At 44.2% G+C, this 22,345-nt stretch overlaps 1 long non-coding RNA gene across 3 annotated transcripts in view; it reads right to left on the bottom strand.

Annotated features, from left to right (window-relative positions):
- The window catches only part of LOC113030718 (uncharacterized), a 44,540-nt gene that overhangs the window by 1,116 nt on the left and 21,079 nt on the right, over positions 1-22,345 (bottom strand). For 2 of the 3 annotated variants that reach the window (XR_003273638.1, XR_003273640.1), the window contains exon 2: positions 12,579-12,651. This is a non-coding gene — a long non-coding RNA (uncharacterized LOC113030718). Of the gene's footprint in view, positions 1-12,578; positions 12,652-14,378; positions 14,383-19,827; positions 19,839-22,345 lie in introns of those variants that run through there. The other variant, XR_003273639.1, reaches the window with a different exon arrangement.

Here is a 22,345-nt window from a genome sequence, read left to right as displayed (position 1 = left end):
CGAGGAGAGATAATGATAGCAATTTAGCATAAATGTAGGAACACAGAAACTCCACCAACCTTCTTTTACACAAGAGAATCTGTGAAACGTTAAGCCTTTTGTACTGAAAGATACAAATCCATCCATGCAAACTCTGAAGAAACACAGTTTTATTATCTAAGGATCCACCTGCTCAGGGGATCAGTGGATACACTTGAGGACACACGAGGAATTCCGAGTCATGGCCTGTTTCAGCATGAACAGAAAGCACGCTGAACATGTGTCTGCTGGAGTTACAGGCGTAGGCTTAACTGAATCTTTAGCTACAAAAGCAACGACGTGGCTACAGAAGCAGGAGTTCCAGTAAGTGTAAACTCAAACTGGACATCAGTGCCAAAGTTACCACAGCCCAAATGTCTGGCAGCCAAGGGGTTAAAAACATTTAGCCTGCGGTGACAATGCCGGCTAGCTATAGGTCACATTCAAGTCCCAGCCACTGGACAGCCAGCCGGCAAGACAGAGCGTAATTATCCCAGCCAGTTACAGTTCAATAACTCCATCAAGCCGCTAGCCAGATACCAGGTTTCCCTGGCAACGCCTCCGAAGTGAATCGCAGATCAGAGAGAGAGAGAGAGAGAATGGCGAGAAAATACGGGACCCGAGCAGGGAGCAGGGCCAGGAGACACCCTCGAATACTGTGGACCTGCGCACAGCACAAACACTCGCAACCAACCAGGTCTGTGAGCATTCCAGTTGGCTAAGCCGAGACCTCTGCTCTGCCAGGCCGTCAGTCTGCTCCCTCGGAGCTTTGTTGTTTGCTTTTTAATCATCGGCCCCACTTTTCCACAATCCTGCTCCGTGCCCACGGGCCCGCCGCGAAAATCCTCGAGTCTCAGCACAGATCGCTTGTCCTTTCAACAGACAGCCGCACCTCCCACAGCACTTACTGTAATCTGTAATAGTTAATGGAGTTTATCTCCCGTCGCCCTGAGAATAATAAAGAAACTTTTGTGCTTTCCATGCATGAGGATAATTACATTACAAGTGGCACTATGATTTATACTCCTTGATTGAATTAAAAACAAAATTGAATAGGCTGTGTACAAAAATGTGTGTATTTCTCCATTATTTGTGTGTGTCGCTTTGTCGCTAATGCACTTCTACGTGTGTGCGTTTAGGTGACTGTCTGGCCTCCTGCCGCAGTGTCTGGAAACTCAGACACTCCCCCCCTCCATTCTGTACTGCCCCACTATCGGGCATACCTGATACCCCCCACCCCCAAACACACACACCTACACACTGACCACCACCACCTGCGCCTCCTCCCCACCTTGCTGCGATAAGAGATCCTCCAACAGGAAAGCCTGACAATCGAAAACAACCAAAAATCAAAAACAAGCCATCTAATTCACAAAATCCACCTGCTTTCCATGTCGCTCCAGCCCAAATCCTAACGTGCCGAATAAATGTTAATCTGGCCTTATTGCTTTTAAAGCTGAGCGACGCGGCGGCGGAGTGTGTTACATGACCACCTCTGAACAATGGAGCGTAATCTCTCACACACACTCGGGCCATCAGCTGGAGTCTTTAGTTTATCTCCACCTATTCAAGGTCTGGATCAATGTTTCCTGCAGGAGCTTGAAGACTTGGCGAGAACAGAAACCTCATACCGACAGCTGTTTGTTTAACACGAGTGCAGATAAAAGCGCATCGCAACATATTAATATACGAGATCTGCTGATCCGTGCAGCAATTTCAATTATTTCGCTTTAATCAGTCCAAACATAATATTTAACATCCTGTGTCTAAACCGGCACCAGGAAAAGTCTTTTGATTGGCTCGGCATAAACACGGTGCATAAACGTTTTGTTTTTTTTAAAACAGAAACAGAAAAGAAAAGCTAATATTGCCCCTCGCTGTTAGATAGTGCAACCTTGACAGACACTTTCAGATCTACTATAACTGCAACCTGATTAAGAGTTCATTAAAAAAAGTTTTAACAATTTGAATCAGCTCTTATTTTAAATTAACCCATTTTTTAAAGTCACACTTTATACACTTCAATAATAAGTAATAACAAAACTGACACTGACAAAATAAAAGACTTTTAATGAGGAACATATTAATCCCAAAGTGTCAATGTTTTCCCTCAGCACAATGCCTACAGGCTTGGATCTGTTCACTTTCAATAAAATCACGACTTTTACAGCGTTAAAGCTTTAGCAGCATTTTCCTGAACGACACTTCCTGCCTTCGCTGCTACGTCCGATGCAGTGTGTGATGTGTGATGGCAGAATCGAGATCAATTTAGCGGTAGCTCATTGAGAACTAGTTTGACTTTGAACAAAGTTTGTATTCCCCATTGAGCGCAGTTACAAACCAGCTGGGAGCTGATTTTTACGGGGTGATATTTATTGGATCCTTGGTGGATTGCTCTGAGCGTGCTGCTTTGTTACTGTTGGAGGGGGGTGGGGGGGTGGTTGTTTCATCAGTGGGCTCGGGTGCTGCCAGACTTTGCTGCGTGTCAGACAGACCCTAATAAAACTGTCTGGCTGTTTTGTGGGCACCAGCTCCGCTCTGCCTGTGCTGCGTCTGACTGCTCAGCACTTGTCGCACTGTGCCTGCCTGTTTGGTATTCATGGGGCATGGCGCTCCTTCAGCTGTTGCTGGGGGCTCTGTGGCATAGGCACAGACTATTAGTTGGCATCGGCATTGTTCGCTATGAAACCAAATAGGGAGACGAGAAAAAAAAACATAATTAGGGAGAGAGAAAGACTGGAGACTGGGAGAGAGTTGGAGAGGAGGGCATTAGAGAGAAAATCAATTGTTTTGAACTGTATTCCTAATACGAGTAATTTAGCAGAAATTAGGTTTTCAGAAAAGCATGCCGTCTTGGGAAAAACTGAAAGTTTAAAAACCAGGTCAAGCTGTAATTGTAAATGAATTCACACCTTTCTCTGGCACAAAAGGAAAAGAACCGATTTTTTTTTTTTTATGCAGACCTAATTTATTGTAATTGCACTTCTATAGTCATGTTTATAAGAGACGGGTCCAGTGTTTTCATTTTCTATTCAGCATTCAATCTTGTCCTTTTCTCTTTAAGAGCCTGTCTTAATGAATTACGATGTCTGTCTGCGCTGAGCTACGCCTCCCATTTAAATATTGATTGAGATCATTAACCAATTTGGTCGTTTCATCTCACCACAATCGCAGATTTCAACAGAAATATTCAGATGAAGAGAGCAACTCGGTTTCTGTTGACCCGATTCCACATTTTCAAAGCGTGGCCATAGGTTTTTATTTCACATACTGCATGGTATCTTTCTTTATTTCCCCTGATTTGAACAATCGGGACCTTTCAAAATCAATTAAATATAGAAAGATATAAAGTCATTAGAGTATTTTTTGTTTATGTATCTGGTTTATGTGCATACTTCTAACTAAAAAAAAAAAAAAAAAAGTAGAAGTGAATTATAATTAGAAGAATTATTTTGAGGCTAATGTAGAAAATTTATATTCTAACAGTAAAATATTTGAAGACTTTCTGACATCTGGCTGAGAAATGTATCAATTGATGAAGCAGATAAGTGAAATTATCAACTATGAAAAATGTAAAGAAAAAAATGTTTTTGAACTTGTGTGTTTTAGCTCTCCAGTGCTCACAGCAGCAGCAGATGTGGCATTAGTCCTTTTGCTCCTATAGCGTCTAGACTTATCAATTTCAGAGTGACTGCTCTGGTAATGGAGGATCAGATATATTGGCTGTGTGGAGGTGGTGACAGGGGTTAATCAACATGAGCCTGGGGTGTGGTGGTTTGGACTGGTTGGTGTCCTGTCATTTCTAATCAGATCATGTGTTACTAGAATTGTATTCAAACACAGATGTTGACACAAAGAGAGATTACGGTGCCGGTTGACAGCCCAGTGCAGAATCGATGGGTATTTTTCGCTTTAATGGCGGCGGTACTGGCACCATTACGAAAGGCGTCCTTCATGATTTTGGGGGGAAAAACAAACAAAAAAATTTCAAACAAGCGCAGCCCTGCAGATGCAGTCGCATCAGTGCTGCAGTTTTCCTTAACGGGTTCATATACGATGTCACGGAGGAGCCAACAGAACATAAACCCTTCACATATGTGCTTTTTTTTTTTACTGCGCTAAGCTATTTCCTTTCTGTGTGTTAGCCATTCTCTGCACCGTCCCATCCATACATGCATTTTTAAAAGAAAATCAGCCGCTGATTCTTTCCGATTCCATGTGAAACATTCGGCAGAAAGTCGATTGTGCCGTCCGCCCGCGTCCCAAGAGCCTAACCCGTGATTTTTCATCAAGAGAGCTCACAAGTTAGGGTCTCAGGGAGCAGGTGAAGTACGACAGAGTCTACAGAGGAGCCGCAGTCAGCTGCAGGGCACTGACACCTTTCTTTCTCTCTTACTCACTCACACACAAATGCACACACACACTCACACACACACACTGTCTCTTCGTCAACCAGTGCCACTTAAACGTACCAAATTTCTATCAAAAGGCACCAAAAGCTACAAAGTGTCTATAGTTTAAATATAGTTGAAACTATAGGCACAGGCTGCAATTAAAAAACAAAGTAGCTCTGCACAGATATATGCTCCAGCGTTCCTCCGTTCTTCCACTGCGGACAACTTTTTTTTTCTCGACGGCTTGGTTTGATTCCTGTGCACACAAAGACCTGCAAAGGTAGACAGATTTTCAGGCATATGTTTAAATACACTAAAAAACAACAAAGCAGCAGACAGCAGCAGTGGCAGCAGTAGGCTGCAGAGATGACAAAGAAAGACAAAGCAGGGATTTCGCCGGAGACGGCCAGACCTAAATGATCTTCGTGGCAGTGCCCAGACAGAAGCAGAAGCAGAGGCTCAGACAAACAGACAAGCCTGCACTGCCTGCTCTGTGCTAACTAGCCTTTGTGCTGAGGAAGGAAAAGCCCCCTAGCCAAGCAGCTGGGCTCGCCTTTGTCCTAAAGAGCATCAGCTGATCATCAGTCTAAATTTCTCGCTTCCAGGGTGGCGGGACCAGGACCTGGCTGGCAGACTCTGCTCGACTGATGGATGCAGAGAGCCACCAGCAGCAGCCTCACCCTCTGGCTTTCCATCACAGCAGCCCCTACGGATAGGTACGGTTAGACACTGAATCCAAAAAAATAAAAAACGCACGGCACTTTGAGCTGCTCAGCATTACACAGAATGCGGGTAAATTTCCAGAAAAATCATCTTTTCACAAAAGCAGTACGAACGAGAGAAGGGCGGGTTCGTCTTCAGCACAGGTACCGAAACTTGCCTCCCTTCCCATATTTCACTTTCCACTGCTGACTGCAATACCCTCGACACCAGACTCTACCACCTACCAGCCCAACTCTGCCGCCACAGCAGCAAGCTTGGCGATAAGTTATCAGTGTCAGAAGGCACGGCGCTTCAGCGAGACAATTAACTGGAAAGCAGCTCCAGCCCGGCCGGAGCCAAACAGTCACAATCCAGACCTTAGCTGCACTTAAAAATGCCAAACTGCAGTAAATGCTAAAGCAATACTGAAAACATTCCCATATCGTTTTCACCGGTCGTGTACCCAAACACACCAGTGAATGCCCCCCCACCCCCCCCCCCCCCCCCCCCCCTCCTCCCAATCATCCCACAACTCCTCCTCCTCAGACCAGGAGAAGAAAAAAAAGCAGCCGGATAGATGTCTCTGACTGTCTCCTTCTCTCTGGGGAACGCCAGGCAAAGTGGAGGCTTCCGGAAATGAATGCGCCGCGCCACCCGACGCGTTGCCTCGCATGCTCACTCTTCTGTCTGCCACCGACTACGCCTTTTGTTATCCGCCTCTGAGCTGAGGATGATGAAGAACAGAACGAGGGGGGGGGAAAAAGGGCAGTGGCAGAAGAAAGGAGGGGGAGACGGTGGGGGGCGGCGCGGGTGCCGGTAAAGGCTGAGGTGTCCGCGGGAAGCTGCAGCCAGACGCAGGTCAGTGAGGTGGGACGTCTCCGCCACCCCACCCCTCACCCCCACCCACTACTCCCCAGCACACAGCATCCCTCCTTTCCAATTGCATTGTCAGCTCCATCTCAGCATCTCAACCCCCACCCCTCCACAGCACCAATACCACCACCAGAACTACTCATTCTCCTCCTACCTGCTCATGACGATGGGACATCAGCCATGTCGTGACACTGTTATCTACACCCTCTACTTTTATTTTTCTTCCCTGTCTTCTTCTCTCTCGTACCCATCGCAGGTCCGACGCGTCACGCTGCCGTTGCCAAACAAACAACGGGATATAAAAAAATTAAAATGAGAAACCCCAAAACATTTGCTCCCTCTAGCTGCCGCTGCCGCCGGAACCCGCTACTTTGCTTTCACTCATCCCCCTCCCCCATCTGACCCTTGCACCCCAAGCCCTACCTTCTATTACTATCTCCACCCCACCCCCTCCCACCACCCATCCCCTCCCATCACTCCAGGTCTGTACCTGTCTGCTTGTCTGTTTCTCCCTGTCTGCAGCTGCTTGCCCAAAGTGAGATACTGCAGCAGGAGTCTGCAGCGACAGCCCTCGCTCTTTCTCTCCCCCCTCTCTCTCTCTCTCTCTCTCTCACACACACACACACCCTCCATCCAGCCTTTGCTGGTGAACACGTTCCTCCCTGTGCTGATCAATTTCTTCTCTTTTTCAGCAGCACACACACACACACGCGTGCACACTGCAGTGGACTGGTTGGCCGTGGTGGAGGATGCACTGTAGCTATCCCACTGTCTTGTAGCATCGGTGCAGCTGGTACAGTCACATCCAAACACATGCACAGCAGAGGTAGCCACTGACACAAAATTACCATCTCAGACAGAGAGCACACAAATGGCATTGCACACACACAACATAGGCAGCAACAAACTAACAAGACCCCCACACCCCAAAAACCAGACAGAGAACAGTGAGACAGAGTGACACTCCAGCTGCTTTGCTTAGCTCTCTCTCTCTCTCTCACACACACACACACACACACACACACACACACACACACACACACACACACACACACACACACACACACACACACACACACACACACAGCAATGTGGTCAGCACAAGCACGAACACAAACTGTCACTGTCACAATATTGTGACCGAGGCTTGACAGCAGCGAGCGGCAGCATAAGGCACACGGCTGTTTGAGTCAGACACAAAAGCAAATATTTGGTCCAAGAATTTCCTCATCGTTCTTGTCAAGTGTTACATTTTCAGATCATGCTTTTTGGATCCTGCACGATCACACGCAAAATACAGAAACGTGTCACTGTGCCGCCCAGCACTACATCTATGTCTATGTGGAAATATACATAATGGAGCTCAGCAAGCATAATTTCGAGTCAGACTGATTAACTCGAAGGGTCACAAAAACATCAAACCTACTTTCAGCGTTTGCCAGAATTCTTCACTGTTCGTAGCCAAAGCAGCATTTGGTCATTTTAATGTTTAAAAACCTCAACAATAGAAAGAAATGTGACATACATTTGTCTTTATGTAATTAAGATATTTTGTTTGAGATACCGAGGGACAAACCCGTAGAGAGTACATTTTAAAAATATGACATTTTACTCATTCTCATTCAGCCTGAACCAGATCTGCCCTCGACAGCTTGCGCTAATCTCAAACCTTAATCACCTTCAACACCGTGGATAGATTAGGGTTACGACCCTGTGCCACAAAGAGGGGCCAGAGAAAGAGAGAGAGAGGTCTGCAAATGTTATCATTGATTGATTATGCCCTTTAATTCAAATGGAAAGCATCAGCTTCCCAACTCTGCTGCAGTGCAGGAAAAAGGCTCTCACAGCAAATGTCACTTCATCAAAGATGTCAAATTCGTCTGTACCTTTCCGTCCTGCAGAAACACACAGAAACATGGCGAGCTAAGCGCCGAAGAGGTGCACAAGTAAATCCTGCTGCCAATGTCAAAATCGTGGCCAGGATGAAGTCTATGGGGGATGGTTGGTCCTTGTGGATCGGCTCGGCGATGGTGGCGGTGACGCAGAGACGGGGCGGGGGGGATTTTGTTGTATGCTACAGCCAGTGGGGCCAGCAGGCGGCCATATAGGTGATCAATCAGCTCCATTACAGCAGTGTCACTGCCGAGTCTGGAGTTATCCTGCCCATCACCCCTCCACAATACACGCAAACATCGCCTGTTTCTAGTCTAGACTGGAAAATAGAATCCCGCAGCGTGATGAAACTGGTCCATGAGAGTAAACACAGTGAAAAAACAGATGAGTTTCTGCTGTGTATCAGTGACATATTCTCAGATTCAGAATCAGGGCATGCGCATGTATAATACTAGGATGGGATTCACCTCCAATCAGAGGATGCATAAAGTTGTTTTGACAGAGATGAAGCAGATTCTGATACACTTGCTTTGAATTGCATCAAGACACAGCTTTTCAAAGCAACCAAAAATAGGATCGGCTCCATTGTGATTGGTAAGTAGCTCGCACAATGAGCCCAAAGACATTATGCAGCAGACACTCGCAATGACACTGTTCATGTTTCTACACTCAGCTCAGAATATCTCCATGCAGCCTGGAGATGCATATCTGTGCTGGCAGATGCCAGGCGAGCATTAGACAGGTATCCCACTGATGGAGTTATCTCAGTCAGCTGAAGCAGCACAGACTGGGACCATGGAGCAGCACAAGTAGGAGGAGGGAAAGAGAAGAGTGAAGGAGAAAGATGGAGGCTGGAAGGGGAGGAGAGCGGGCGGCGGGGAATATGTGATGCACAGCACCTCGCAGCCAGCCAGCCAGCCAGCCAGCGGGACATTAATGACGATCATGTCTTGTCACACTGCTGTCGGCCAGTCAGCAGATCTTGCCCTTGTCCCTGCCCTTCTCCAATCAATTGCATCGATCTGTCCCAGGGGTCAAGGGGCAAGAGCGTATCAATAGGGGGAGAGCGGCTGATGCAGCAGGCAGAGAGGGGCGCACTCCAGACAGATCGATGACACCCCACCCCCATGTGTCTGTGTGTGTGTCTGTGTGTGTTTGGGGGGCGGGTGAAAGTAGTTATGATTATTCATTTGCCATTAACCCGAATGCATTAAGGGAATATGTTTCCTTGGGAAGAAATGGTGCTCGAGGCTGCTCATTTTTATAGGGAAGTGAGATTTTATGAGTTGGGGAGCTAGAGTAGCGTTCTGGCCAGAACCGACAGCGTTCTGGTCTCAGACGATTTGTTACCAAGGTTTCCACCCATTGGTGACGTCAAAAGCAAGAAGCCAATCTCTGCTCTCAGAGAGATTACAGATGTAAGCAGCAGTTGGCTGATTTTCCAATGTTTTGTGCCTGAGTGTCACTGTCTGCAATACAACTAAACGGCTCACAGAACTTTGAGTATCACAAAGTGTATTAGTCTCGTGTGATGGGTCTCTTGCTTTGAATATACAGTTTCTCTGACATCGAAACAAAAATGCAGGACAATCTGCAATCTGATCACAATGTAAACATTGCATCCACTCCACAGGCGGTAACATAAATTCACTTTAGGGACTGTTTATTTTTGTTTTGAGCTCAGTGAGATTTATCTTCATATGGAGCTTTAAAGAGCAGCAGCATTTGCTAGCGTTTAGCTGAACACATGCAACAGGAAACAACTATAAACTGGCCAAAAAAGAAGAAAAATCATCCAAAATGAATTATTATTCTAGGTTTCAGCAACTTTCCTTATTGCTGGTCTAATACACGCACTCTTTAGGTTTCTGGCTGCCTTCACTGATGAAATGTAGAGCAAATGTGATGCTCCATGATTGGCTGTCTGCGCAGTGCTGCCAGCTCTTCCTGCTGTACATCATTTGGACTGCAGCACACCAAATTCAATCAAGGCAATCTTTATTTTATTAATTCTTAAAGTCATCTGAAGAACCTTGAAGTTCCTTGCCAGCGTACTTCTCAAAGGGGCTGTTATAGCAGTGGGGGCAGAAAAAAATTAATAAATCAGCGACCTAAACCGGCCCTATCTAATCCCATAATTTATTTGTTTAACCATCCCATAAATGAAGGCCCAGCTGGAACCAATGACCAGCTGGACAGAAGAGTGCTGAGGCAGCATGATTCTCAGCAGCAACGCTTTCCTCGACACATCTGGAGGAACGACTGAAGTTCAGAGGTGAGGAAAGATGAGAAAATCGCAGCTCTTGAAATAAACACTAGTGAGGCACATCTTGATTCTGCATACTCTGTTAAATTTGTAAGAGCTAAAGACGAAGGAAACAAAGTTTGCATTTGTGATTAAATAAAGAAGCTACATTTGGTGCTGCCTGAACTAACTCTTCATTCCAAGCTGACTGGCATGAGATCCCCTCTGCGTTCCTCAGCACACTGTCCACTTTTCAACACTTCTTCTGACTCTTCTTCCTGTGAGTGGGTCAGAACAGCAGCAGCAGCAGCAGCAATGTGAAACCCGGTGGTGTGTAGCTGAATAAGGAGGCGTGATCTTCCTGACAGTGGGATTACAAAATGGAAGATAAAAGGCCTTCTTTGGTTTCCAGGGATTTACCAGGATCATATTCCCACACAGAAACCTGTTTGATGACAGTGACTCTACCGGCCATGCGATGCTGACAAGGATCGCTGGATTTCAACGGTGTTAGTTTCCCTCCAGATTTAATTACTGATGATCTAAAAATAGCCAATTAATTCCATTCAATAGCTGCACTGATAGGAAACAGGTAAGGGGTTTTCCACAACTGTTCACACTGGAAGAGCAGGCTAACTTTGCAGACAACCCTTCAGCCAAAGAAATTCTTCAACATCTTAACATCAAATATTTCAGAGTGGAACAGCATATCTGGCTAAGCATGAGCGCAATTCAATGGAAACTCTGAGCATCAAACAATGAAAAAGATACAAGCTCGTTGGATAAATGACAAAGGTTGCAGAAGGGCAGCCTGCTCAGCTTCAGCTCCAAACATTGTAACATCTGTGTCATCAATAAAAAAAAACCCTATCACAATGATGAAGAACTACAGCAGAATTTACAACAAAGCTCCAGCTCGAGCAGGCAGCTTGCTTACATCAAACCGTCCTGAAGAGTAACAATCTCAAGCTGATCTGCCAGGCCGTTTTTCTCTTGTGTGGTGCTTTGGAGTCATTTTACAAGCTGTGGCTGAATGCCAGACACAGATGTAGTCTGACGCAGTCAGTCAGTGGACAAGTCCACAGTAAACAGAGACTCTAGTGTCGCTGAGGCAAGCTTCAACCTGAAACTGGACCTCATATCACAAATGCACATAGTATGGAACTGTGGACAATGTATCACAAGACTTGGCAACAACCTATAAACATCCAACTGCAATAATAGAGTGGGGCTGCGTTGGGTAGACAGTTTTAGGAAGTGTTAGGTGTGTCAATTAGACCTAACCTGAGTCAGCTGTTCAAAATATGTGTGCAAATGGCAATCACAGAGCATCTGCTAAATATAACAAGTCTGATTATTATATTTTATACTTTCTGTTTACAGCGAACCCTCTGTGTATCATAATATTTGGCACGCAGCACACATTAGAAAGACGCCACAGCCGTGTTGAATAAAAAGGCCGACGTGTAATACTAGGCCGCAAAGATGAAGCGGCGGTTTGAAACACGAGGCCATCACGGCGTGAAATAGGTTCCACCACGCAATTACACCTCAGCGAGTAGAAAGCACTTCAAAATAAGACAATATGGCATATTTTTATATTTTAGCACCCTGTTTAACTCATACTGAATTTCACAACTGTTTATAACTGGAGCAACTCCTAACATCTTTTATCAGGATTGAATATGTTAGCACTTAAAAGGAAGATGAAGACAAGCAGTAAGCCTGAGTACAATGTGTTCTAACTAGAACTCTAGCAGGGCCATAGTGAGCTGGCAGGCCCGCCATGAAACAAAAACCACATGTGAGCCAGAGTTACATTATTCTAAAGATCAGCATCACTTTAGAGGTGCTGCATGTTCAAACTGCAAACTGATGTCATACGTGTACTCCAAGGAAAGCTAGAAGGTTGTACAGTTAACTCCCAGGGTGTAATTCTAAACCATACAACCTACTACCTCAACCCGGATGCACACATTTTCAACTAGGGTTCCTCTCGTCTATGTACTGAATAAAGTCATCCTCAAGCCAAACTGTGTCTCATCACTATCACCACATTTCAGGTTTACGCTTGGAGAAAGATTGAATATTAATATATGGAGCAGTTTAAAACCTAAATTATTAAAGAAAAAAAAAGGTTCAAGCACGACGATCGCACCACAATGACAAAGACCCACAGAGGCGAGCTTGTGCTGTCAGATTCGCCACAAGATCGGATCTACGGGTTTGTGCCAAATGGTTATGGCCAAAGTAGCAAAATAATTCAATAAAGGACTAATACTGCCTCGCAGCTATAGCAACACAGGTGTAAAAAAGCAGGACGCGTGTGCTGAACACTGGCGTTCATGCAGATCACGGCAGTGCCAGTGAATACACCGCAGCTAGCAGCAAGACATTCGCCCCACACGATCAAAGTTCATCAAACAGATGGTGACAGCATTGTGGTAACTTACCCATCGTGGCTGCATCTTGCTCTGAGGATGGGTCGCTGGGCCAGTGGGTTCTCTAGGGTGGCCATTTATTTATCTAAAAACAGGAAAAGAGAATTGCTTTTAAATACCACACAATGCTTTGCATCTGCCAGGACCTGCAGCTTAATGCTACGATTCACTTTTAACAATGACTCTTATCGTTGTGAGAAAAGAAAAAAAAAGGTTCACAGTTACATGTCAGTAACTGTTCTGACAACATCACATCCACACGGGAAAGAAGAAAAACACAAACACAAATGTGTGTATATCGGTAAGTTTCTGTGCCTCAGTTTGGGAGTGTCATATGTCTCTGCAGTTCCCAGCTACAAAATCAAATCCATAATAATAACAATCTGCTGTGGACTTGTATCCCAAACTAGCCCACAGAATTGCCAGAGCGGTCCTCCTCCTGGCCAACAGCAATGTGGCTGTGGTGAGAGCTTAGCTCAACTTAGTCAAGACCGCAGATAGCAGAGAGCAGAGAGCAGAGCCTGAGAGGGATGCCAGTGTAATCAAGCATGCCACGGTCAGCTACCATTAACTGTGCCAGTGCCACAGAGCCACAAACAACAGAATATTCCTACGGCCGCAGTGCGACAAAGGAAAACCTGGAATAAGAGAACAGAAAATGCCACTTACCTACGTCTCTACTATTCTGTCAGACTTTATGTTTCTATCTTTCTGTATCCACACTTTCTACTTGGGTGTGAGCTATGCGCAGTGGGTGCTAGGACCATTGGTTTATTACTTTGCTAAATGGAGGAATGATGAAAAGACCGAGGCACACTTCTAAACTGAGCTCACTGAAATCACGGCTTCAGTTCAGCGATGTGCTGTCCGCCATTTTCTCCGAAACAAAGTAGAAGAGAAAAAAATTGTATAAAAATGATTTGCTGGCATCATTATTCAAAGTTTTCCCCTTTTCTCCCTCCGTGTGTGAGTATCTCTCTCCCTCTGCCTCGCCTGGCACCATCACAAAACCTTGGCTGGAAAGATCACATGATTTCCTACCAGAAAGCCACAGCATTCCCAGTTAGTATTCTGCTGACACTGTAAAGACATCTTTTGTCTAAATCAAAGCGTGGCCTGCCCCCTCCCAAAATCTCGCACCTTCTGGGAGGGGGTGGGGGGGTTAGGCAGTGTAAAGGGCGGTGTTAGAAGCCATAGCAACCTCTACCTGGCAGGCTGCCCAACACACGAGCACTGCGGGCTAATATGGAGTGGAGCAGGAATGCTTATCGCCTTCCAAAGTCAACTCCATGGGCGTGCTGGTTGCTTAAGATTTCAGTGCTGATGCCAGATTTTTTGTTTTTCTTGACAAAGTAAATAAAATTGTCTAGATACATGACAAACTGACGACACGCTCACACTGCACCTCCTGATTGAAATAAAGTTCACATGCTTCTGTTTTAAAACGCTATTCATCAAAATCATGTGAGCTCTTTCAGTAAACACAAACTGGATCAAATTCGACACACATCAAATAAAACACTTTATGTGGCTTTGCTGGAAAGTATTAAAAAACATAAAAAAGGACACTCGGTAGTATAAGGAATCTTCTGCAAACTTCTGCAATGATTCTTTCAAGCAGACGAGACGAGCTCTGTCTGGGATATAGTGTATCAATCGCTCATGCATCATCAGCAGCGTGTTTTCCTGTGCCGCACACTTCTGCAGTTTAGCCAGAAAAGTAGCCAAGCACAGTCAGGTGGTTTGTTACCGTAACACAAGCATATGTCATAGACCTGTGACTCACTAAAGAGAAAGGTATCCGCCAGAGACCACACTACAGTTCTGTGCTGAGAGCATCTCACACGCCGGCCTCCTCACTCAGCTTAACGCCAGACTGTTGAGCATCTGCCTTACTTGCTCAGCTCTGACTTCAAGGAAACGATCAGTGTAGCAATGACTCCCGACCTCTGTATTTTCAATCACCGCGTTACTTTAATTTAACACAAAATGTGGAGAAATACTTCACATTTTGCACATAATCTAAAACCTTCGTTTCCACAGTGTAGCAGTCATTCAAAGAAAAGTTCACCAGTATGGATGGATAAGACAGTAAGATGCAGCGGCAACATATAAAATATTTCTGTGCATATCTTAGCCTTTATTTAAATTATATGATGCTCATTTTCATAGTGGATTAGGACATCGTTTGAAGTTATAACTGTAGACCTGCTGCAAGAAAGGACAATTTCAAACTGGCATTAAAATAAAGAAGAAAAACAGAATCAAATTTAGAGAGGACAGCGTGATAAGAACACAGGTGGAGGAGAGGCACAAAACATTTGCAGATGCATGCAAATAAAAACACAAAACAAGAAATGATCTGTTTTTTTAATGTTACCCATTTCATATTCTCGTGACAAATGAGACCAAGTCAGAAACACCGCACTGACACGACGGTACAGAATAAACGTTGAGCAAACACTTCGATCAGGCTCCAACCGATAGATCAACATCAAAGATGCCGGCGTAATGGGATTGTAATGCCAGTAAGCAGTCTGTTCTGAGCTGAAGATTAATGTGTGTTTCCCCCCATTATTTGTCATCAAGAGCAGCCTGTAGCAAACAACTCACCTTCACTTGATTAAATCCCTGGAAACAGAAAGAAGAAGGACAGCAGCGTGCTACACCTGTTGTCTAACTTGTGCAACGCTATCATCAGAATCTAATGTGGTTACATTTATTAAATCATGTGCAGTCAACACCTCGCTGGTGCAAAACAAGCACACAAACGTCGACACTTCTCTGTCGACAATTCAGACTGTTCACTTAGATCTGACGGTGCTATTTACTGATAGGAAAAGGCGGCATCCTGATGTTCTTCTTGGAGAAACTGCTGTGTGCCGTTTTCATCTTTCCCCATAATTAGGTCATCTTTATTAACCACCACACAATATCCATTTCACAACTCTCTCACACATACTATGTTGTGGAAAGGGAAAAATAAGTGCACAGGTCTGCATAGCTACGAGACAGCTAGCTCTGCGATGTAGAAGAAAATGGCCATGCGGCCACCTGAGCGCCTCATCTGATACGTCAGCCACGCTCAGCCAAAACATTCCCCCAATGAGGGGGTCAGTTCATGTCCTGAAAGGCAGAAGGCCAGGGTCAAAGTTCAAATGAGAACCAGAGGGGTGGGGGTTTGAAGGACTTCCCTTGGGTATGGAACGTACCATTATGAACCAGACAGGGGTGGAAAAAATCAACACTGTCATCGACAATGCAATAAAGTCAGCGGGGGAGGAAATGACATGATTTACATGTGCGAGGATATAAGAAAGGCTGAGAAAAGCTAGTGTTTGTTTTTATCGAATGGCCTGTTATACACTGATGGGAACCCTGTTATACTGTGAAGGCAACATACATCTGTGTAGGTACACAAACACTATATCAGTGGTTATGACGACCAAACCAGACTCCACCTGAGACATCCTTTTGTGAAGGAAAAAATAAGCATTACATCTTTATAAGCCTGAAAATGTAAAAGCTGTGTTAAGCAGCTATTCATTTAGAAACGTGGCATTTTCAAAGTGTATAAAACACTATACATTTTGTTATCTTTACCAAAACTTTGCATACTGGCAGCCAAAACTAAGCAGGAAGATAATTTGTGCTACTTTATTCTCTGCAGGCACACCAGAGACAGGGGGTTATTTTTGGCTCAAAGCTCTTATCTCCATTAATTTAATGTTGCCTCAAGCCGTGACAGAAAAACAGTCAACAGGTTAATCCAGACAGAGTTTGTGCAGTTCGCATTAATGAAACGTACCCATCCAGCCACTTCATTGTGTCTGAGTATGAGACTTGATCTTGCCAAGGACAAGAACCCAATACAAAGCCCAAATATTGAAATCTAACATCGTGCATGGAATATTTTTGGATAGCTCTGTTTGCTGAGTGTTTTAGTATACTGGGAAAACACCCTGCACACTATTACTGGCAAAGAAAGCGAACAGAGTCGAGGCAGTACACAGGATTTACTTTTTCTCTGTTTCCCCTGTAGAGAGGCCTCATCTTACTGTGCCCTGCTCTGGCGCCTCTTTCTCAGCGTTCAGCTACAAGGACTGACAAAGGAATAAGATGACTTAAAAAAAAAGCCAATTAGCTGATATGAACAAGTGAATTAAAAGCAACACGGTCAGGCGTGTGAAACCTGCTACTGCTGCTACGACACAGGCAAACACATGTATGTGTAAAGAGTAATAAGAAATTCAGCTTAATTAGACAGAAAAGCCAAAAGAAAGAGTCGAGCACATGCTTCTGAGCATTGGGGCTTAACATAGCAGTTGCTCACAAACATGGGCTAACCTGTTTGGGATTACAGAAATACTGCCGTGTTACTATTAACTTAGGGTAATGTTGCTTTAAAAGCTAACGCAGCTTTTCTGTGCAGCCAGCCACGGCAATGACTTTGCCCGACCCACCTGTCTGTTGATCCTACTGCCTAGCACCAGACTAAACACTGAGATTTTCAAAATGGCTTATTGGCTGCAACTGACTAACAGGCAGCCAATCAGTGCGCAAGGAGGCATGGATGGAGGACAAGAATCAGTCAGTGAGAGCAGAGGAGAGAGGAAGAGGCTGTGCAGAGACAACCGAACCTCGTACAAACTCAAGAGGGGAAAAGAACGCAAAGGCAGAAGAAAAGCTCGACAAATAAACAGTAAATTCAAAGTTACTCTGTGACAGAGATATGAGTGGGGGTTTTTTGGGGGTTTTTTTTGCTGCAGTATCAAATGTTGATGCAGAACAATAATAAAGTAAAAGGGCATTTGTTTTCTGAATGGCACTGAATTGATTACCTGGCTTCAGACAAGGCTGCTATCAGACCCTGCGTTTACCATCGCTAACAGGGATCAATAGCTAATGAATTCCAAACGGCCAAGTTTCAGAAGCATAAACGTATCCTACACGACTGCATAAAGTAACCTCTACGGATCAATGAATATGACATCACGCGCAGCCGGAGGAATGCATCTTTTTAATCGACCTGAGGGTTCTCAAATTAATTCAAATGACAATTAAAATGGATCGGACTGCGTGGCACCTTCGTCCTGGAATCTCACAGAAGGTTTTTATTGTGCGTTTGGCTCCCCTCACGGCCCGCCCCCGTGCTTTAATTACCGCTGTCTCCTATCAGGCTGCTCAGATGGTAAAAACAATAGAGACACGAAAGGCTCGGGTTACCATTTACATACTGATGGAAAGAGCACTAAGCAAACGTGTTGTCATTCAAAGAAATACACTAATGTTTGAACCCTAATGGTCTAATCACTGATGAGCTGGTGAACATTTATGTGATTTGTCACAGATGTTGATGTCTATTAAAAATCCGGTTCAAAAAATCCAATCAGTTTTTAAAATACAGCCACCTTTTAAAATATGATTCACACAGTGTGAACAGCTTTAAAATGATTAACTTGTACTTCAGTACATTCTCTGATCATTACAGGCTTTTCAGAACATTTTAACATCGCGTCATTCATGTTGTCGTTCACTAGAAAGACGCTGTGTGCTATGATCTATGTGCTCAACATTAAAAAGCAAAGGAACATTTATATGTAGGTGCATTACTGCTACTAAGGGAAATTATCAGGCACAACATCGGTGCAGGTGAGCTATAACTGAAAGGACTCGTAAACAAAATATCCAAAACACTTCACCCTGAAGGAGACACAAAGGGCGACGCTGCTATTGTTTATTAGTTTAAGTTTGAGGTTGGTACATCTCTTACAGAGACCGTTCAGTCCTGTGTTGTAGTTATAGATGCTTCTTTGTGCCACATAATATCATAGAGACAGGTGTGCAAATTTCACAGAACCTCAGAACATTATATGGCACAAATAATTTTGCGCAGGCTTTCTCTAGAGGTGCAGACCGTAATCGACTACTTTAAGGATGACTTCTCATTTAGGAGGCAGAGAAAGCAGTTATCATAATGATACCTTTTCTCTGTGTGTCCTCACCAAATGCTTTCTCCAAGATAATCCCCCTGCACAGCCGCTCATTATCAAAGCAATCGTCTGACAATGGGAAGGAGAACACTGGAAATTACGGGAATTAGTATAGGACTATGGAAAAATGATTGGTGATTCAAGACCTTAATTAGGCCCTTGCAAAACAATCAGACACAATTAGGAGGTACCAGTCAATAAGCCGAAAACTCAAAAGCAAGAGGAGAGGAATTAATATCTGATGATTTTTAAATGGCTATTGGAGCTCAGATGACTTTCACTCACAGTCGGGTACCAGACAGTTGGAAGCCTTCACGGCTCTTATTGTGGCAAATAAAGCCGGGGACTAGCAGGTAAATCAGCAGGTGAATCAGCCCTGCCTTCCAAAGAAAATGACCATTAAGGGGTAATCGAGCAACATCTGAGTGGGTCCGGAAACATGTCGGGAATCTAAAGATGCCCACGGTGCACCTTAAGAGCAGCAAGGTCAAACAGTAGCTTGAAACCGTTACGCTCCAGAAATCCTACGAGAAACAGCCGCGTCCGTTTCTCTGGGTGAATAATTTCAAATGAGCAAACATTACAAGTTTCGGATTGTCATTTCCCCTCTCATAATTAACAACGCTCAAGCAGTTAATTACTTCTTGCCAAATAGAAAATAATGCCCAAAATATTATTATATCACCATATTTCTCATGACAATCCACCACAACAGCAAACGCTTGAGCCTTTGGTTTAAACCAAATTGAGTTTTCAAGATATGTGTGCATAGCGATGCTTGTGCAGTGCAGAACGTGAATACTAAAGTTAGTTAAAATACCTTGAGCCGACAAACAGAACCTCTCCAGATAGTTTGCTCACAATGAAATGTGGCTTACTGACCTAAACTGCTTCATAATCTCACAAAGAAAGTGAAAATCGATGTTTTGAACGAGTGAAACATGGCCGTGCATTTGAAAGACGAGAATTAAATACACATTTTAGCCTGAATCACTGCCTGAAAACAAAAAGATCTTTTACCAGTGAAAAACCACATCTGTGCAGGCTCTAATCAAAGAAAATAAAGCTGCCACAATTTATCTTTTTTAACAGAATGCAGTTGCTCATTCAGACAGAAAAGGCTATGCTATTAGAAAAAAGTCAGACTGTAACTGGCCAAGTATAACACGCAAAAGATGTACTGCAAACATCAGTGGAACTGACATCTGTAACGCTGTATTATGAACTGGATTTATTCTGCTTGGCCTCTATGATCTCCAGCACACAACCAGATCCTTACAGCACACGTTGCCCTACAATAGACTGCATGATGCTTCCATATATGTGTGCTAGATCAGGGCTTACAGCATGAAATCACATGCAGCTGGTCAAGACAATAAAGACAGGCATCTGTCCAAAGTTCATGTCCATCCACTGGGAATCAAAGCATTTGTCTTTAATTATCATTTTTCATTGACAACTTGGACAAAAGCGTGAGGTGTGCTGACACAGCCTGGAGGTGTGTGTGTGTGTGTGTGTGTGTGTGTGTGTGTGTGTGTGTGTGTGTGTGTGTGTGTGTGTGTGTGTGTGTGTGAGAGAGTTGGTGGAGGAAATTCTGCCGAGACCAGCTGAAAACACGTGGCTCCTCTCACCCCAGAGCCATGTCGACTTACAGGGTGCATGTCAGTCATCTGTGATTGCAGAGCAGAGCAAACGGGATGGGACAGCATGAGGATTATAAGGCAGCCTGGTGTTTCCACTGGGGTCTCCCCTGCTGGGTTACATGGTCCCAGCTCCCTTTGTCTGCTGTTAACCCGTTAAATCCCGCGGAAGAGCCCATTCACAAATGTGTCACACACCCCGGGGGTGCATTTTGTGCGGAATAATGATCTTAAAGGGGTTATACGGCATTGTCACTGATTCCAACTTACCCGTTAACCCCCCCACAGCACACATGCATACTTCCATTTGTTTCCTGGCGTGTTTGTGGTTTTAATTATTGTCAACTCTTAAGCTCTTAACACCACCTTCAAACAACATTCCTTAAGAGGATGTTCCACTGTAGTCAATCATCAGCAACAGTTACTGGTGAAACACAGCCGCTCTCTACAAACGCACTTAAAAGGGATTTTGACCACTGGATTTTCTGAGCACCCTTTAAACTCGTTCTTTTCTATTCGAAACTAGAGTGCAATATTTTAACAATACAGACACAGCAGCCCTCCCCTGCCGTTGTGCCGAGCATACTTTGCAGCTAACTGTGTTTGCGTTATATGTTGCGGGTTCACTGAGAGAAAGTGTAATTACACTGCAGTAATGCCCTCCATGATTAATGATGTGGGCCTCTGAAACCAAACCATCAGGCCAATGGCAAATTACCACTATAAAAATAAACCATGATGTGAACAGGTCAGCCAGGCCGGAGCACAAAATGTCTCTTAGTGTGTATTTATATATAGGGTATGAGCGAATAGGGAACGAGCTCTAGTAACCCAATTAGTGTTGGTCCAGTGTCAGAGCCCAGCTCTAGCAATGCTCCGCGGCTCTGCAGTCACACAGAAAAATGTATTTTCTTGAACTTTTTGAATTTAGATGAGACATTTTTGAGAGGCAGAGATGAGCTCGCACGTATGCAATTAGAGGGAGAAAAAAACAGCTGGAACATCACTTCTTGTTGAATGAAGTGCTTAGCTGGACCGATCGGGTCGAGAGCTTGAAAAAGAAAAAAAGGGAGAGAAAGAAACAACCATTTCTTTTTAATTGCTGTCGACGCTGTCACATCATCGCTGCTCCGCTAGGGCACGTCTTCCAAATGAATATGGAATATACAACCGGATGACCTAATCCTTATGGCGCAAACCCCTTTCCAGAAATAACCCAACTTTGGCTAAATCTCAAGAGCACATGCACCTATACTCCCAAAGGCTCTCTGTAGTCAAGTTCACATTTCTTGTCTAACACTGACTACGCTGCTCAGCACATAAACACATCTGATTAGTCCTCCACAGCCTCCTCCACTACCCAACAACTCCTCCCTTCCCACTTCTCAGATGGAGAGCACTTGACTCTTGCCTAAATTGAACTCTTATGCACTCTACTTTTTTGTAGTTTAACTGAAATGGAGTATTTCATTGAGAGCAAAGCACTTGGACTAACACCAACCAAGGATTCTTGTGGTTATCAGTTGACATTTGGAAATGACTGAACTGGTGTCATAAATACAACAATATGGCAAATATTTACCCATGTGCAAAGACACTTGTCAAATTAATTTTCTATATCTATTGAAGTCCCTGCCACAAGTAAAACCACTACCAATAAAAACTGTGGGAGAAAGAAAAAAATCATCCTGCTGGTAATCACAAAGCCTAAGGACACCATCTTTTTGCGTTTTGCTCCTTTGCCGAAAGCTGCAATCGGATCACGGAAGTGAATCCTTGAGCGGTGAATAAAGAGCTACCTGTCCGGACATCACGCTACACCCATCATTATCTCAGCTGTGGCAGTGATTTTTGTTTTCGATGATTCATTCGTGAGGTCTGAAATGGAGTTTCACACCTGTCAGCACATCCTTAAGTGGCTTCTGTATAAATTCCAGCATCCACACATTAAATTAAATGAACAAAACACAACCTTTCAGTGCAGATAATCCATCTAAGTTTATTGCACATTCAAACACATAATTAATGAGCCATTAAGTGCACAGACGTGGGCCTTTTTTTTCTTTTTAAGAGTATTAAATTGAAGTGTGCATGCATCTTAGCATCAATCAGATGGAAGGCTGACAAACAGCCCCATTCTTTTTTA

This window comes from Astatotilapia calliptera, chromosome 10 (assembly GCF_900246225.1).
Source record: "Astatotilapia calliptera chromosome 10, fAstCal1.2, whole genome shotgun sequence".
NCBI classification, from domain to species: Eukaryota; Metazoa; Chordata; class Actinopteri; order Cichliformes; family Cichlidae; genus Astatotilapia; species Astatotilapia calliptera.
The sequence above is the reverse complement of the archived record's forward strand: the minus strand, read 5'-3'. Positions and strand labels throughout refer to the sequence as shown.